Below are 18,889 nucleotides of genomic sequence, written 5' to 3'. Positions count from 1 at the left end.
CCCCTCAAGGCAGCCACGATTATTATTATTATTATTACCATCATTATTGTTGGTTTCCTCTGTCAGTTTTAATGAAGACATAAGCGAGGGGAGGAGTCTCCACAGGTGTACTCCCAGCCCCCCTCAGACCCCAACCTTTGGCCAAGAAGGGTAGCAGGAGGGAGCCAGGGTCCTCAGTGACAGGTTACAGCTGACCTCTTCCATGTGAGGGAGAAGGCCACAGGACCCTGGTGGGGGCCAACCCTGAGTGCTCCTCTCCCAAGTTCAAGGCAAGGAGGAGGAAGCAAGCGTCCAGCCCCACCCCGGACCCCAGCCCTGGAGCAGAAGACGCAAAGAGGCAACATCTCTGGGCCACCGGGAGAAGTGGGAGAGGGACCGAGGGGCCGTCCTTGGGTACAGCTGTGGGGGGGGAAGGGCCCGTCCCCGGCTCAGTCTTGACACGTACAACCGAGAGGGCAATTCGGGTGAGCCTGGAGTTGGGGGTGCTGTGGCGAGCCGGCGGCTGTCACCCCCCAACCAGAGGCAGCAGCTGCTACCCCTCTCCCTGACGTCCCCGGGGCTCCGTTTTGCCAGCTCCTGCCAGGTTCTGGGAGCTGCCAGAAATCCAGATGTTTCTATGGATGCTCCCAATCGCTTCAACATCAACCGCTTGTTTTTCAAAATTGAGCACACCTGGGAGCCAAATGGTGTGCCTTCAGGCCACAGCTGGCCCACGGGACGCCCCTTGGCCACGCCTGCCAGAGCACTCACTGCTATCATCCTCTGGAGGGTGACCTCTCCGGGGTACAGCAGGGGACACGGAGGCCCGGCGAGGTCGGGGGGCTCTCCCCAGGGCCCACACGGCAGGTCCAACCCCAGAGGCACAGGCTTGGCAAGTGGAATTCAGACCTCAGGGCTGGGGTAGGGGTCAGGGAACCACCCGGGGCAGAAATCTTCACATGTTAACCTGAAGCAACAAAGAGAGGTCCACGGGGAGGCGTGACAGAGGGGCGGTCCCTCTGCCCCCTGCCCCCAACCATCCTGCATTCACAGAACAGATACACACGCGGCCAGCAGATAGGGGCTCACCTGCACGGGCTGGGCTCCACCAGGAGAAACATGACGCTAGTCCCGTTTCCCTCTTTTTACGTGTTTAATAAGACACTATCCACTTAGCAAATGCTTAAATATATTATGCTGTAGTGTTAACTCTAGGCACCATGGTGCAGAGCTCTCTAGAATGTATGCATTGTGCGTAACTAACAATAATAATAATGAAAATCATACATAAGAGGATGGGAGGAAACTCTGGAGGTGCTGAACGCGCTTAGACATAGACTGGGGCCGATGGTTTCACAGGTGTAGACAAGCTCCGAACGCTTCACGTTGTATAATTACATACATACAGCTGCTTTTTTAAAAATGTCAATTATACTTCAATAAAGTGGGTTAAAAAAAAAGTTTCCAGTTCCAGCCTCCCTCCCCCCGGCCCTGTTTCTGGGCAAAGGTACCTGGTCCTGGGGAAGCCTTCAGAATCCTGGAACCCCACTGTGGTTTCCTAATCCCCTGGTCTGCCCACCTGGGGTCAAGGATAAATCAGGGTCGAACCAGTGAGTCACCAGATAAAGCCATGGGTCTCTCTCTCCAGCAGAAGGGGCGTGGGGCTCTGGGGTTCCACCCCGCTCATCATGCACCCGCTCGCTCACAGGGAATCTCCCGGGACCCTGCTCTGCCTTCTGGATAAGTCACTGACCCTCTCTGGACCTCAGTTTCCTCATCCATGAAATGGGTATTATGATAGTGTCCACCTCATAGGGCTGGTGTGAGGTTTAAAAGTTTTCAGTGGGGGGTGTGTACAGCTCAGTGGTAGAGAACATGCACAAGGTCCTGGGTTCAAGCCCCAGTAACTCCATTAAAGAAAGAGTTTATAGAGGTAAAGTGCTTAGAACAGGGTCTGGCAGAGCCCCGAGATCCAGAAGGTCAGCTGTGCAGTCACTTGGCATGAAGTGACCAGCTGTCCTCCTCCCCCAGTCGCTGCCCCACCTCCGGTGGGGGATGGACTTTGCACAGCTTACGATCTGCAGGATAGCTTTCTTTCGGTCAGACCAGACAAGAGGCTTCAGGATCAGGCAGCTGATTAGATAACAGTGCCCTGGCCAAGCTCACAGCCTTTTGCCTAAGGTAGCAGGTTCTGTCCCTGCCCCCTCCCCTAAAGTCAAAGATCACAGCCCGGAACACAAAGACGAAGAGAGAAGGATCGACGCCACTCCCTCTAATCCTGCAAGATTCTCAGAAGCCCATTCTGGACAGTCAGGAGGGCTGCCTGGAAGAGGAGGTGTGTGAGCTGGGTATTCAACAAATGAGTTGGGCTTTGCCAGGAAAAGCAGATGGGAGGGTGTTCCCGGCAGGGGACACAGCCTGTGTGCCAAGGTGAGGACGCCTTTAATAAAGAGCGTGACTTACCTGAATGTCCATCAATAACAGATATGTTGTTAAAACAACTCAAAGGTCCACAAAGACTCAAAACCAACTGCTGTGCATCCATAGAAAAGAATATTGCTCAGTAATGAGAAGGAACCAACTGCTGATCAACGCAACATGGATGAACCTCAAAGCCCACGTGAAATTTAAAAAGCCAGATACAAAAAGCTGCGTGCTATATGATTTCACTTATATGACGCTGTGGAAAAGAGAAAACCCTAGGGTTCAGAAACCAGATCAGTCGTTGCCAGGGGCTGGGGGTGAAGGGAGGGAACGGACTGCAGAAGGGCATCAGGAAATTATTTGGGGTGATTAAAACGTCCCACCTCTTGATTTTGGTTGCCAGGCAGGTAAAACTCATCAAACTACACTTACAAAGGATGAGCGTTAGGGATGAACCTTGAAAGCACTACATTAATATTTTCTGACAGTTTTATTGAGACATGATCCACATACCATACAACTCATCCATTTAAAGTGTACAATTCAATGGTTTTTAGTATGTTCACAGACATACAAAACCATCATCACCGTCTAGTTCGGAACGTTTTCATCATGCAAAACAAAACCCCAATTAGCAGTCCGTTCCGTCCCCAAGCCCCTGGCAAGCACTAATCCACTTTCTGTCTCTATAGATTTGCTTTTTTTCAGATAAAGAGAATCACAGGAGTCTTCAAACGTGTCCATAATTCTCTATGTCTTAGAAACCAGCAGAGGGACAAACGCTCACACGTGTCTTCTTTCACTTAACATAATGTTTTCCAAGGTCCACAGCACGCATCCTTTTTGAGTGTAGTTTGTTGATTTTTATCAAATGTCTATCCTTCGCTTGTGGGGCAACCAGACTCAGGAGATGGAACACTTTCATCACACCTGTTAAAAAGGGATGTGCATGTTTCAGCACATTTGCGATCACTGTGGCATTGTCCACAATTAGCCAAAAGGCGGAAGCAACCCAGGTGTCCCGCGAGGGATGAACGGATGAATACAATGTGGCCTATCCATGCCATGGAACGTTATTCAGCCTTAAAAAGAGTCTGACTCATGGATGAACCTTGAAAACATTATACTAAGTGAAATAAGCAAATCACAAAAGGACACGGACTGTGTGACTGCACTGAGATGAGGCACTCAGACAGTCAAATTCACAGAGACAGAAAGCAGAACGGTGGCTGCCGGGGGCTGGAGGGAGAGGGAGTGGGGAGTCAGCGTGAGTTAGTATTTAATGGGGAGAGAGTTTCCGTTTTTCAAGATGAGAAGAGTTCTGGAGATGGATGGTGGAGATTCACAGCAATGTGAATGCTCTTTTATTTTTTATTTTTTTTTAATGTGAATGTTCTTAATGGTCCTGAACCGTACACTTATAAATGGTTTAAATGGTCAGTTTTATATTATGTGTACTTGACCACAATTTTTAAAACTGGGGGGTGGACTATGGATGTGAATTCTATCTCAATAAAATAGTCTGAAACAGTTATGAACGATATTGTTTGTACGTCATCTTTTTTGTTTGTTTGTTTTTTGTTTTGCTTTTGTTTTAGGGGGGTTTTTGTAGGGAGGCGATTAGGTTTATTTATTTTTAATGGAGGTGCTGGGGATTGAACCCAGGACCCCATGCGTGCTAAGCATGTGCTCTACCACTGAGCGACACCCACCCCCTGAAAAATACTTACTTTAACATCATACGTACCCTATTCTAGGCACAGGTGCTGTTTCCAGTGGTGGAATTTCTTATTTTTCACTTAGCACACGTGTCCTTTTCTCAGTTTAAAGAAGCCCAGTATAGAAATTCTCAAAGCGGGACACCCTTGGTTACCCAGAAATTCCCCTTCCACAGGAGCGGGTGATGGCACACCCGGAGGCTCAGGCCGGGCTTTGGTGTAGACCTGCGCCGTCCAATCCGACAGCCACCTGCCACGTGCGGCTACTGAGCCCCTGAAATGTGGAACAGCCTACCCGGGATGGGCCGCGAGTGTCAGCTGCATGCCGGATTTCTAAGGCTTCGTACAAAGAAAAGCAAAAGAATGCATATTAGCTTGTAATAACCTTTCTACACTGACCACATGCCTCACTGGCGATATCTTGGATGTCTTGGGTGAGATAAGACGAACCACTCACGTTAAGTTTACCTGTTCTTACACCTTTTTTCGAGGTGGCTACTAGAAAATTTCAAATCACACATGCGACTTGCATTCATGGTTTCTACAGACAGCACTCATGTGGGGTGTGGGCAGATCTGATCGGACCCCACTTCCATCCACAGCTTCCTAGACGTTTGGCCTCAAGCAAGAAGCTTCTCTCTCCCTGCCTGTTTCCTCATCTGTAAAACTGGGAGTAGTGGCAGGTCCTGCTTGGCAGAGCCGACCACGAGACAGAGAGAGCACATAGCTGGTGCTTCCTTAGAGGTAGCTGCCAACATCACTGGGCTCCTGACCGGCTCTGAGTATGAACTCCTGTCCTCGGCACTCAAGGTCTGGCCCCAGCCTTCCGACTGGAATGCCTCGTTGTTCTCCAAGGTGAGCCCACCCTGGGAAGGTGGACCAGCTCGCTGCCTCCCACAGCACTCTGCCCGGCTCCCAGGATGCCCCTGACCGCCAAATCCCACACGTCCGGCTGCCTTCGGGGAAGGCTGACCCTAAATGAGCCTGCTCTGATCTAATTACGACCTGGTTCGTTCTGTGGACACTCACCCCATGCTAGACGCTATGTTCTGAATTTAAAGATGCAAAGATGAAAAAGACGGGGCCCCAGCCCCTGAGAAGCTGGGGGAGGACAGGGAGCCGGAGAATCCTGACAACCACTGGATAGCACTGCTGGGGTAACAGAACACTTCTGCCTACTTCACCTCATTAAATTCTCAAAGGCCCATTTAACAGATGTAGACACTGAGGCTCCAAGGCCAAATGTCTCCCCGAGGTCACAGGTGCAGGAAGAGACCGAGCCGTAGGTTCTGTCCCAACATGCAGGCCTGTGTCCTCACATCTCTCTCCCACTGGGCTCCGGGCGCACAGGACGGGAGTTTTGCAGATTAATCATTAATTTGACCTGGCCATTGAATTGCAAAACCTAACCCCCTCCCCCAGTGATAAGAGGAAACACACCTCTGACCAGATGAGCCAAGAGGCTGATTCACGTACAAGGCCGGGTTCTGGGACATCTGTCCCAGACCCTGTCCACTCCAGACTAGACAGTCGGTCACTTCCTAGCCCCAGAATCCGAGGGCTCCAGAGACGTCCCCAGCCCCGTGGGGCCCGTGACACAGGGAAGACTGCAGCGTGGGCTGATTCAGTCTGCAACTTGAGAACACCATGCCTTTGGCTAATGTTCCAACTTCTCTTAATTTTAAAGGTAGGAAGGATAAAACAAAAGCTTTTTATAGGAAACCCAAGCACATTGCTAGAACAACGGGGGCGAGTTGCTTTAGCTAAGAAGTCGAGTCATGCTTGACTCCTCCATTTCTCTCCCACTCAAAACCCATCCATCAGGAAGTCTTGGCTGCTCTTGCTCTAAGACGTACCCGAAATCCATCCACTTCTCGCCAACACCGCCCCGGCCCCCAGAATCCCTTGCTTGAACCAATGCAGTCACCTCTTCACTGGTTTTCTTGCTTCTGCTTTTGTCCCTAGTCTATTCCCCCCACAGAATCAGAGTTACCCTTTTAAAAGATACACCCAATCATGTTCCCCTGCTCAAACACCTCCTGTGGCTCCCTACTTATCTCGGAATTAAATCCAAATCCCTGACAGTGACCTACAAGGCCACCATCTGTCTCCCTTGTAGCTACACCTATCGTACCTCCCTTTACTGTCCACCTCACTCACTCTGATCCAGCCACAATGACCTCACTGCTTCTGAGCCCACCGAGCAAGATTCTGCCACAGGGCCTTTGCACTGACTGTTTGCTCCTCCAAGGACAGTCTTTCCTCCAATGCCCTACATAGGTGACCCCCCCCCATTTCTCAAGTCTAAAGTCACCTTCTCAGTGAGACCTTCCCTGAACACTCTTTATTCCCTCAACCATATTTACTGAGTTTCCCATTCCATGTCTGGCGCTGTTCTAGGTCTGGGAACTATAGCGGTGAATGAAGTGGACAAAGAGACCATCCTTTCTAAAGCTAGCCCTTCCCCCATCACAGTCTCTCCATCACCCTGTTTTGTCTTCTCAGCATTATCAACATCAGCAGTTCCTATGGATTTGTTGACAAGTCCCTCTTCCTGCTACCTGGACTGGAGTCATAATAATAGGTGGAGCTACAGCAGCCACCTTGGATCATGAGGCAGCCTTGAGAATGGAGGCCACACACAAAGGATGGTAGAGCAGAAAGACAGGAAACTAGGTCCCTGTGCCCTGTGACTTCATGGAGCCACCCCACCAGCCCTGAGCCATGTAGTCATCAGAGAAATGTCCATTAGACTCACTATATGAGGTCCTACAGCATACACCAAAAGGGCTCACCTGAAACAAACAGACAATAACAACTGCTGGCAAGGATGTGGGGCAATCAGAATGCTCTCACACTGCTGGTGGAGGTGAAGTTTGGTACCATCACTACAGACAAGGCTGTGGCATTATTTACGAAAGCTACATAACACACATGTCCACGAACAAGTGAATGGACGACAAATGGGGACACATTCAGACAATGGGACATCACCCGGCAGAGAAGGCTAGTGGACACAGATGGACCACAGGAGCGTAACGCTGACCAAAACAGAAGCTCGCCTGCCAGGAGAACTCACCAGGAGTGATGCTCCAGGGAACGGGCAGAGCTCAACTCTGGTGACGGAGGCGGGGGCCGCACTTCCTCGGGGTGGGTGCTGACAGGGAGGGCTGCAGGAGAGCCTTCTACGCGTGAGCCAGGTGATCACAGCAAGCACGCACACCACGCAAAAGTTCATCAGCCTCTACACCTAAGATCGTGTGCTTTCCCGTAGGGATGCTAAATTTTGATTTTTAAAAAGAAAACAAAAAGCAAAAAAAGGTAACATGGAAGCGGTGCTTTTAAGATGTCCAGCACTCCCTTGGCCCACAAAGGCTCAACAAGGGTGCTGGAGCCCATCAAATCTGATCTTTGCAGCTCTCCACCTGCCCCACAGAGACCAGCAGGAGACCCGGGGGGGGGGGTGGGGGGGGACCCAGGAGAGAGACGGGAAGCCAGGGGCCCTCCCTACAGGCAAAGACACCCAGCCCTCCAGTCTGCAGCGAGCCACTCCCTGCCTCCTCACTGCCTGCCCTTTTCCACCTACCAGCTGGGGCCCGAGGCGGCTTCCTGTGCCTGATTCCTCATCTGTAAAAAGGGACTCGAAACAGGACCAACCTCTACGGGAATGTCATGATTGACATTCTATGGCAAGTGTGGCACTTGGCCTCTGTGCTCTTCCTCCCCAAAGCCCAGGACGACCGTCTAGTCACGAGAGAAACATCCCACCAACCCCAGTAGGAGGGCCTCCTACAAACCCACCCAGGGCACCCAAGCTGAGGGCAGCCGGAGAGACGGGCGCAGCCGAGAGGGGCCTAAGGCGATGCGATGACTAAATGTGATGTGGCGTCCTGGACGGGACCCTGGGACAAAAAGAGGACACGAAATAGCAACTAAGGAAATCCCAACAGAGGGCCGGCCTTCGTTAACACTAATTTATGGCCACTGGCTCCTTCGCTGTAACAGACGGACCACACTCTTCACAGATGTTAACGACAGGGGAGACCGGATGTGGGGTGTGAGGGGACCCGCCATACTATCCTCCCCACTTTTCTGCAAACCTGACAGTGCCCTAAAACAGGAAGCCACTGAAACAAAAACAGGGCCCGTCTCAGGGAGGTCAAATCGGTGCCTGGCCGAGCCGTATCGGAGCTCGAGGCAAAGGAAAAATGTGGGCCCCTGTATCCGTTTTTTTCCCCAGAACATTAAAGTCATCGAAAAACGACTGAAATGTTTAAAAGCAGATATATTAAAACAATATTACTTTTAGTTTAAGTATTTTACTTACATAGAAGTCAGAATTTCTCACAATTTTGCTTCCCTGGCTTTAAGGGAAGCAAACTCACTGCGTCCGTCTCCCACCGCCGCTGGGGAAAATTATCAAGAACTCAGGGGCTTAAAGCATCACAGATTTAGTGCCTTACAGTTTTGGAGGTCACAAGTCCAGAATGGGTCTCACCCCGGAATGGCGCTAAAATCAAGGTGTCGGCATGACTGGTTCCTTCAACCCACTCCCCCACCTCTTTCCAGCTTCTAGAATCCACTCGCATCCCTCACATCACTCAACCTCTGCTTTCATCATCACATCCTATCTAACCACCACCCCCCTGGCCTCCCTCTTACAAGGATCCTTATGATGACACTGAGCTCTCCCAGAATCCCGCATCTCAAGAGCCTTAATTTAATCACCTCTGCAAAGTCCCTTTGACATTCACAGGTCCTGGAATTAGGACATCTTGGGGGGGGGTCATTGCCCTGCCTCCCACATCCACTCAGAGACGCGGGGCTTCCCCCGACACAGCCCCCGTCACACCCAGGAGCACGCAAGTGCCGGGGTAAGGTGACATTCGTCCCCCACGTGCCCCTTCCTTTCCAGAGCATTCCTGTCTGCAGCCAACAGGCAGGAGCCCCGCCGGGGACACGGTGGACCAAGTCTTGCCCTGGGAGGTCCACTACCCTCTTAACGTGCGGCCCCACGCCCAGGATGCTCGGAACATCCCCCTCCTCTTTTAAATCTGCAGCTTTGTTCTCAAAACTGGGCTCTGCAGAGGATCCCCTTCTGAGCTGCAGACACGCCCCTGCCTCCTCGACTTCTGAGACTAAAGGCTGGCCTGGCTTGACAGTGACACTAAGGTGTCAGAACACAAACTGAGACATGCCCCAAAACAACTCCGCAGCTGAAGATGCACTCGAGATCACTGGGGTGGAGGGGCCCTGGAAGGCCAGCCTTCCCCATCCCGGGGTGGCATCAGAAACGGGGGGGAGGGGTCTTACCAAAGCAGACCTCAAAGAGCCAACAGGTTCCTGCAGGACAGATGCAAGGGAGCAAAGGTCAGAGGACAGAGCGACTCAGAGGTCCTAGGGGTCTCAGGAAGCTTCCTGCCTGGGCAGGGACCGACTGACCACTGAGCACACTGCTTCAGCCGTCCCAGAGGGACCCAACTGCAGGGGGTTGGGGCCTAGGGAACTTCTGAACAGCTGAGCAGTTTCATTGTTTCAAAAACTCACCACTATACCTCGGAATTAGTTTTGGTGGGATAACAGCACTGTGGCAACGTGGTGGCGAGGGGAGGGGGGTCTCTAGTCTTCCATGTAACCTGTCTGAGCGGTGGTTCTCAAAGTGTGGTCCCTGGACGTGCTGGTCTGCAGGCCAACTCAGAAACTCTGGGGTGGGGCCCAGCCATCTGTGTTTTAACAAGCCCTCCAGGGGCTTCAGCCGCACAATTAAGTTAGAGAACCACCGCAGTCAGAGACTCAAACGAACCGATGTCAGATGTGTGCACGAGACTGACTCGGGAAAGGGGAACGGGACACGGGTGGGGACACAGGTGGAACTGGAGGCACATGACCTGATGTTTGTCAGAGCAAGCGAGGGGCATGTGGCGATCACACTGTTCTCGCTCTCTCTCTTTTAATGTACCTTTGAAATTATCATAACAAAATTTTTTTTTTGAAACAGTTAAAAATATTAACCCCTCCCCACCAAAAAACAGAAGGGTCTTCTGTCTTCTTGAAGCCGGGTCTACAAACTGTCAGATTTGGCCAGTGGATGAGTTGTGGATCACATGGTATTTCAAAATATTTGAATTTGTTGACAACACCTTAAAAACAGCAGAAGAATTCTGGATTCCTGGCTTCTTCTGGGCCGGCATCACCACCCAGCCACAGCCTCCTGAGCTCAGCAGCAGCTGCTCCCAGCACAGGGTTCGCTCTCCAGCTTGCCACAGGCCCCACTGCTCCCTAGTGCCTCACACCAGGCCGCTCCACTCACTGGCACTGCCTACATGGCCCTTCCAGGATCTGAGTTTGCAATCCGTGTCCTACAGTAACACAGGATGAGAACACGGTATTCACGCATTCATTCACCCATTCATTCATTCATTCATCCATGCCAACCCTACCTGAGCATTTAATATGCTCCAAGCTGGTGCTCAATGCTATTGGGGGGATGGGGTGGTGCAGAGATCATCGAACAGGAGCCGAGCAGGAAGTGGGCAAGATGATACATTATTCACGAATGACAGACACAAAGTAGGAAGAGATCAGCTCATCAAACCTATTTACCGGCATGCTGTTGGCGAGCACCAGAACATCACTGAACGCTGGCAGGAGTGCTAACGGGTACAACCACTGTGGAATATTGCTGGGCACTGGCCACTAAAGCACATACGTGCATGCGCGACTTCCCAGTAACCCCACTTCCGGGTATTAGCCAAGAGAAATGAAAGCGCGTGTCCGCACAGAGACCCGTGCACGAGTGTCCCCAGCAGCTCCGCTCCTGGTGGCCCCGAACCAGGAAACAACCAAACAATTAACCAGGACATTGTTGAATATTCGCACCGTGGTGCAGTCACACAGCGATGAGAAAGAACAGCCCACGTGCCGCGTGGGTGAGTCTCACAAGCGTAACATTGAGCAAAGAAGCCAGACCACGAGTATGCGCTGGGTGATTCCATCTTGACAAGGGACAAAACCAGGGAAAACGAAGCTCCGCTGGAGTAGGTCATGGTGGCGGTCACCCTCGGGGCTGCGTAGCAACTGGAGGGGAAAGCAAGGGGACCCTGGGATGCTGCTATTTCTTCATCTGGGTGCTGGTTACTTGAGGATGTTCAGCTGTGCAAACTCTGCCTGCCCGATATGGAGTAGGCTAAGGTTGACGATGCCAGCATTTACTGGGTGCCAGGCCGTGTACTAAATAAGCACTGGGCGTGGCAAACAGTGTTGCTGCCCACCTAAAGGCCACCTTTATCCCCTCCTCCTACTAAGTGGAACAAACCCTGATCTGCTTCTAATATTGGGTAGGAAGCCCGAAATCTCAGGGAAGGTTGGCCCAGGCTTCTAGTCCAGGCCCATGATCCTGCCTAGCCAATGAGAAGGAAAGGAAAGTCTGCTGGGGGCTTACTGAGAAAAAAAAATTCCTCTTCCAATAAAAGGAAGAATTGAACAGAACCCTCCCATTGCACCACCCTCCTTCTCGCTTTGAATGATGTGTGTGACAGTGTAATGTTCGGCGCTGTGGCAGCCATCATGAGACTATGAGGGCAAGGCTATGAGAGTCAGACCGACGCTGACCCAGTGCCCTGACATCACTGAACTGCTGAATAAATCTGGAAACATCCACCACCTCCGATCTCTCATGGAGCACAATAATAAACATCTGTATTATACAGGCCACTCAGGAGCAGGTTTTCTATTGCCTGCAGCCCATAACCTTGCTCTCACCACGGCATCCAACTGCCTCGGTAAAGGCTTACTACAAGTGTGGATGGGTAAGGATCGCAGGTAAGGGAGGAGACTGCTGGAAGGCACACGCCGTTCTGACCCCTGGCCCCCAGGCAAATCAAGCACAATCTCACCCTCCACCCCCTAAGCCAGGGTCTCATCTGAACCCCCCACGCCCCGGATACGCCACCAGGATAAGAATTCCAGGCAGTCCACCTGTCCGTGATCTTTAGGACAAGCACCATCTCTACCAGGGCCGACTCCAGCCCCACTGTCTCCACACCAGTCAGGCAGAGGATAGCCCTTCCTTCAAACATCACAACCTCACCCCAGTAATAAAAGTTAGCTGTTCTCAAGCAAGAAAGGGCTCAGTGAATCTGGCCTGGCGGCTGTTTCTGTTCATCCCAGGAGCTAACAATGGGTTTACATTTTCAAATGTCTGGAAAAAATAGAAGAACACTAGTTCATGACACATAAAAGTTACATGAAATTCACATTTGGGGTCCATAAACAAAGCTGCCATGGCACACAGCCACGCCCACTGACGAACATGCCCCACGGCTGAGACAGAATCTGTTTGTCCTGCAAAGCCGAAAATATTCACTATTTGTCCTTTACAAAGTGTGCCAGCCCCTGTCCTAGCCCCCTAGGTCCCCTGACCCGCCACATGGAGATGTGAGTACCTCCCCCCTCTACCCGGTGGCAGCACAGAGAACGAAATGACCAACGACGTGCATTGTTCTGAAGGCAACATCTGGGTGCAAACAGGAGACAAGGACAATTGCTGAAGGAGCCTTCCTCCACTTGGCCCTGGTTCAAGGGCGCACGGGAAGCTTGCCAAGGTCTCATAAGATGGGGCAACAGTGGCTCAAGCCTGCAGGCATCAGAGGCTCAGCGGTACCTCCTTCAAAGGCTTGATCTTTTGCTAGAGGAACAGCGTGTTGTAATCACCGTGGCCTGCGGCTGAGCAATCGGTCTACCACCTACACACCCAATTCACGCCCCTGGGAGGGGGGACCAGTACCGATGCCCCCTCAAGGTAAACCCCAGCAGAATTTTTTTTCTTTTTGAGTTTCATGGCTTTATTAACACAAATACAGTGTGCACACGGGCTGTCTGTTCGTTCTCTTCGCTGCGCAGCCGGGCGTTGGGACTGGTGACTCCGATGGCCAGCTGGGCTGCTCTCACCACAACGGCTTTGCGGTTCTTGGAGGGGACATTGTGAGCGATCGCAGCACAGTAAGATCTGTTGCACATCAGCAGCGCTTCGAGCTCCTAGACGCTGTGGACCAGGAACTTGCGGAAGCCACTGGGCAGCATGTGCTCTGTTTTCCTGTCGCTCCTGTAGCCGATGCCGGGCATCAGGATCTGGCCCTTGAACCTCCTGCGCGCCCTGTTGTCAGTGCCTCTGGGTTCCCACCAGTTCTGCTTAATTTTGACACATCGGTCTGACTGGTGCCGGATGAACTTCTTGGTCCTCTTTTTGATGATCTGGGGCTTCAGGAGGGGTTTCAGGGCGACCATGATGCCGACTAGGAGATGGCTGCCGCCTCCGTAGGCAGCGCCGAGGAAGAGAGCCCCATCACAATTTTTTAATTCTTTTTTTTTAAAAAAATATTTTTCCTCTGTTTTTCTACTTTTTTATTTAACATTTAAAATTCTTCTTTATTTTTTTAGGGGGGAGGTCATTGGGTTTTTATTTATTTATTTTTAATGGAGGTGCTGGGGGTGGAACCCAGGCCCTTGTGCATGTTAGGCACGTGCTCTACCACTGAGCTGTACCCTGCCCCCCACATTTTTTTAAATTGTGGTAAAATACACATAGCATCAAGTTTACCATCTTTACCATTTTTAAGTGTGCAGCTCAGTGGCATTAAATACATCCACACTGCTGTGTAACCATTGCCACCATCCAGCTCCAAAATGTTCTCTTCCCAAACTGAAACTCTGTTCCCATTAAACACTAACTCCCCTCAGTCTCTAGCAACCACCGTTCTATTTTCTGTCTCTATGAATTTGACTCCCAAAGGGACCTCACTTAAGTGGAATCACACAATAGGTGTCTGTTTGTGATTGGCTTATTTCACTTAGTATAACACCCTCAAAGTTTATCCATATTGTAGCATGTGTCAGAATTACCTTCCTTTTGACCCTCCTATACTGTTGGTGGGAATGCAATTTGGTGCAACCACTATGTTGAACAGTATGGAAGTTTCTTAAGAAACTAAAAATAGACTTACCATACGATCCAGCAATCTCACTCCTGGGCATATATCTGGGAAAAAACTCGAATTCAAAAAGACACATGTACCCCAATGTTTATAGCAGCACTATTTACAGTAGCCAACCTAAATGCCAATCAACAGATGAATGGATAAAGAAGATGAAGATGTGGTGCATACACACACACACACACACACACACACACACACACACACGCACAATGGAATACTACTCAGCCATAAAAAAGAAATAATGCCATTGGCAGCAACATGGATGGACCTAGAGATGATCATATTAAGTGAAGTCAGACAGATAAAGACAAATACCATATGATATCACTTATATGTGGAATCTTAAAAAAAAGAGAGACAAATATCATTTATAAACAAGAAATAGACTCACTAACATAGAAAACAAACTATGGCTATCACAGGGGAAGGGAGGGGGAGGGATAAATTAGGAGTTTGGGATTAGCAGATACACATTACTATATATAAAACAGATAAACAACAAAGACCTACTGTATAGCAGGGGACTATATTCAATTTCTTATAATGCTATAATGGAAAAGAATCTGAAATATATATGTATATATAGATGTATAACCGAATCACTTTGCTGTACACCTGAAACTAACATTGTAAATCAACTATGCTTCAATAAAGAATAAAATTTAAAAAATATGTGAATTAAAGTGGCTTGAACTTTAAAAAAAAAAAGAATTACCTTCCTTTTTAAGGCTGAATCACACTCCAGTGTACGGATGGACCACTTCTGCATGTCCATCCATCTATTGATGAACACTTGGATTGTTTCCACCCCTTGGCTATTGCAAATAATGCTGCTGTGAACATGGCTGTGCAAATATCCCTGCTTTCAGTTCTTTTGGATGTGTACCCAGAAGTGGAAGGGCTGCAGGTGGTAATTCTGTGTTTTAGTTTTGTGAGGAACTGCCAGCCTTTCCCACAGCAGCTGCGATGTTTCACATCCCCTCCGACAGTGCACCAGGGTTCCAATTTCTCCACATCCTGGCCGACCACTGTCATTTTTTTTTTTTTGATAGAAGCCACCCTGATGGGCATGAAGTGATATCTCACTGTGGTTAGGATTTGATTTCTCCAAGGATTACTGACTGTGGAACATCTCTTCATGTGCTTGCTGGTCATTTGCGTATTTTTGGAGAAAACTTCTCTTAAGTTCTTGGCTCATTTTTTAATCAGGTTGTTCAGTTGTCCTACCAAGAATTTAAGACCAGATTTAACGCCTCCACTTTCCATTTGCTCTTGACGGTTCCCCGCAAGATATTTCCATCCATCAAGTCCCTCAGATGGAAGTTTAAGAGCTTTATTTCTCCCCTTCCCTCACACCCCAAGTCTAGTTCATGACCACGTCTTGTTTGCTCTCCCCGCATAGGAAATCTTGACTCTGTTTCCTTGTTCCAAATATACTGCCTCCACCCTGGCCTGAGCCACCATCCCCTCCGCCTCTTCTTCAACTCCCCCAAAACTGCTTTCTCCCCACGGCAGCCAGAGGGCTCCATAAGACATGAGTCAGACCGCAGTTCTCCGCTGCTCAGAGCCCTCCACTGGCATCTCATGGAACGGAAAACCAATCTCAACTCCTCACCACATGCTGCAAGACCCAGGCCCCCCTCCCTGCCACTTCTCCCCAACCCCGCTGGCCTGTTTCCTCCTCCTCCTCCTCCTCCAATACCGTAAGCAACTTCCCATCTCCAGGCCTTTGCACGTGCTGTGCCCTCTGCCTGGCACGCTGTTCCCATGCTCAAATGGCCCCTCCTCAGGGAGGCCCTCCTGACCACCCACCCAAAGGAGACCCCTCCCCACCAGTCCCTTGATGTCAGCCCGCCTGCCCTGCTCCCTTCAGAGCGCTTCCTGCATGTCAGCATCCAGAGACATCTGTGCGTGTCTTTATGGACTTGCTGGCAGGCCATCCCCGCCACTAGAGTGCAGACTGCTGAGAGGAGGACCCAGCACCGCAGCCCCCATGCCTGGCACGGTGCCTGCACACAGTACATGCTCAGAAGACACGTGCTGAGGGCTGCTGGTTATCAAGTCCAAAACCACGAAGACCATTCAGCGCATCCCCTCCCCACACCCAGCCCCCAAGAATGAAGGACATCTCAGACCTCGGCTGGACGCCACCCCAGCCCCCACCCTTTCTCCCTTCCCCACCAAGGACACAGGTGGCCGAGACTGCTGTCAGCTGTGCCGCACTTACCTGGGCTCCCTGGCACACGTCACAGCTGCCAGAGCCCAAGGGCGCGTGGAGGTTGGCTACGTCTATTCTCCTGCAGGAGATGACAGGGAGGGCCCGGCTGCCCATGAGGGACAGCCTCCCACCCCAGCCCATAGCCACAGCCGCCTCTGCTCCCACCTCCCCGGGTGCCCTGGACACACCTGCCATCGTCACCCCCACAACCCCCACCTCCACCATCATCAGCCCCACCATCCCCACCTCACCCCCATCACCATCCCCACCCCCCACCATCACCATCCCCACCCCTGCCAACCCTCATCACCCCACCCCCACCGTCCCCACCCCCACCGTCCCCACCCCCACTGTCACCATCCCCACCACCACCCCCGCCATCACCATCCTCACCATCCTCACCCCCATCATCCTCATGGCTCTCTCACTTTGCTCCCTGAGTCCCCACAACAGCTCCACGACATCCTGCCTTGAGATGAGGAAACTGAGGCTCGGGGAGATTAGGCCACTACAAAAGTATGGCTGGAATTTGGGGCTGTTTTCTGAATCCTCACCCTATACCACCACATATATTAAAATAATAATTATAGCCCTAAGGCGTATTTTTAAATTCTCTCCATTATTCCCTCACTTGACCAGGTAGGAAGAGCAGGGACTGTCACCGACGAGGAAGCAGGCAGGAGGGTTACGATGCGCTGAGGCCGCAAGCAGCCTCAGAGCCCCGAGGGGCTCCCAACGGACACTTCCGCCCCCAGGACCCTGGACAGCCTCCACGAACCAAGTCTGAATTCATTCCCAAAGACGGCTGGTAGCTAATAGGACCCAGGCCGGCCTGATGCAGCCACCTCACAGCCCACAACCACAGTCAGCTGAGGGCCGTGGGGCAGCGCCTACCCACTTCCCATCTACCAACTCGCTCATCCCCCCTGCAACAGCCGCGGGGCCAGGGCTACTATTATCCCCATTTTGCAGATGAGGAAATCAAGGCCTGAAGGAGCCAAGTCACTTGCCCACGGCCACAGAGCCCGGAAGCATCGTCCTGGTGAGAACAAGGCCTGCTGAGGAACAGACCTCGGCCAACGGGGCAGCCCCTGGCCGACAGCTGCCAGGTGGAGCTCCCAAACTGTCAGGAGTACTTTGAAATCTAGATTTGGATGTAAATCTGCCCGCCTTTAAATGCTGGCAACTAATTGAACTTTTTTTTAATAGCAGCGTGGACCGCACAAAACACCTCCCCAGCCAGGTCTGGGACAGAAGTGCGGGACACAGGCACGGGTCCAGGTTCCGCTTTTACCACCAGCTGTGTGACCTCAGGCAGGTGCCGCACCCTCTCTGGGCCTCCAGGACCCAAGCATAACCGCACCGTGGAGGGGATTGTGAGAATCTGATGGGCCTGTACCACACACAGTTTGGTGCCCGGCACACAGTAACTTCTGCCCAGAACCTGTGAACATGACCTGTTGTGGAAGAAGGGTCTTGGCAAATGTAATCAAGGATCTCAAAATGAGATCATCTCGGATTACGTGGGTGAGTCTTAAATCCAATGACGAGTGTCCTTAGAAGAGAAGACACAGAGGCAAAGGCCACATGGAGACAGGGGCTGAGATTGGAGCGATGGGGCCACCAGGAGCGGAAGGGACAAGGCAAGACCCTCCCCTAGAGCCTTCGGTGGCAGCGCAGCCGACAGCTGGATCTCAGACTTCTCCAGAACTGGGTTTGAGAAAACATGTCTATTTTAAACCTCCCATCTATGATCACTTGTCACTGCAGCCCCGGGAAATGTATGCACCAGGAGAAAGTTCCAGAAGACATACAGGTGTTCCCAGCAGGAAGGTTTTTTTCTAACATGGATCCTGACCCACAACCTTCCTTTGTCACGTCCCAGGGACCGAGGCCTCCCTCCGTCACGGCTCCGGCGGTATATAGGGAAACAGCCCTGTCCTCGGCAGCCCTGTGTTTACAAAGCCGCAGGGCAGAAAGACAGGCCCCACAGGGGCCATACGAGGGTGAGTTCTGTGCCAAAATAAAGCTCGCCAAGATCCACCCCTCGGTGCCAAACCCAGGGCGGGGAAAGGCACACAGACCCCCATGGGTGTGATGAAGACGGGAGGATATCCCGGACCAGTGGACACAAACATTGTTTTTCAGGAAGGAACTATTAACCCAAGTTGCCTTTGGAGCCAGGACCCGCTGCGGGGCAAGGGAGCAGCGGCTTTTCACGTTGTGCCTTTTGTTTTGAGGCTGTCACTCTTTTCTGTACGTTTTCAACTTTTTTTTTTTTTTCATTGTGCCATATTTCTCTTTTCTTATCTTCTTTTTGATGCCAACAGGGGCCATCTGGGCAAGCACATCCAGCCAAGCTGTCACAAGTGATGTGACCGCCCGAGGCCAGGCCCCCGGAACCCCTGTGTGTGGGAGCTGAGAAAACTGGCCCCCATGCAGAAGAGGACACGAGCTTTCAGGAGAAAACCAAGCTCCCAGAGAAGCCAAGAGCTAAGACGTGGATTTGAACCTGGGGTTCTGCTGGTCTGAGGGTCGGGCAAACCCCTGGTCAA

The 18,889-nt window shown here is 51.4% G+C and overlaps 1 protein-coding gene and 1 pseudogene across 1 annotated transcript in view; both read right to left on the bottom strand.

The window, feature by feature from the left end:
- Positions 1-18,889, bottom strand: part of SCARB1 (scavenger receptor class B member 1) — a 67,140-nt gene that overhangs the window by 31,536 nt on the left and 16,715 nt on the right.
- LOC116660990 lies at positions 11,540-13,578 on the bottom strand (annotated as a pseudogene).

The sequence above is a fragment of the Camelus ferus genome, chromosome 32 (assembly GCF_009834535.1).
Source record: "Camelus ferus isolate YT-003-E chromosome 32, BCGSAC_Cfer_1.0, whole genome shotgun sequence".
NCBI classification, from domain to species: Eukaryota; Metazoa; Chordata; class Mammalia; order Artiodactyla; family Camelidae; genus Camelus; species Camelus ferus.
The sequence above is the reverse complement of the archived record's forward strand: the minus strand, read 5'-3'. Positions and strand labels throughout refer to the sequence as shown.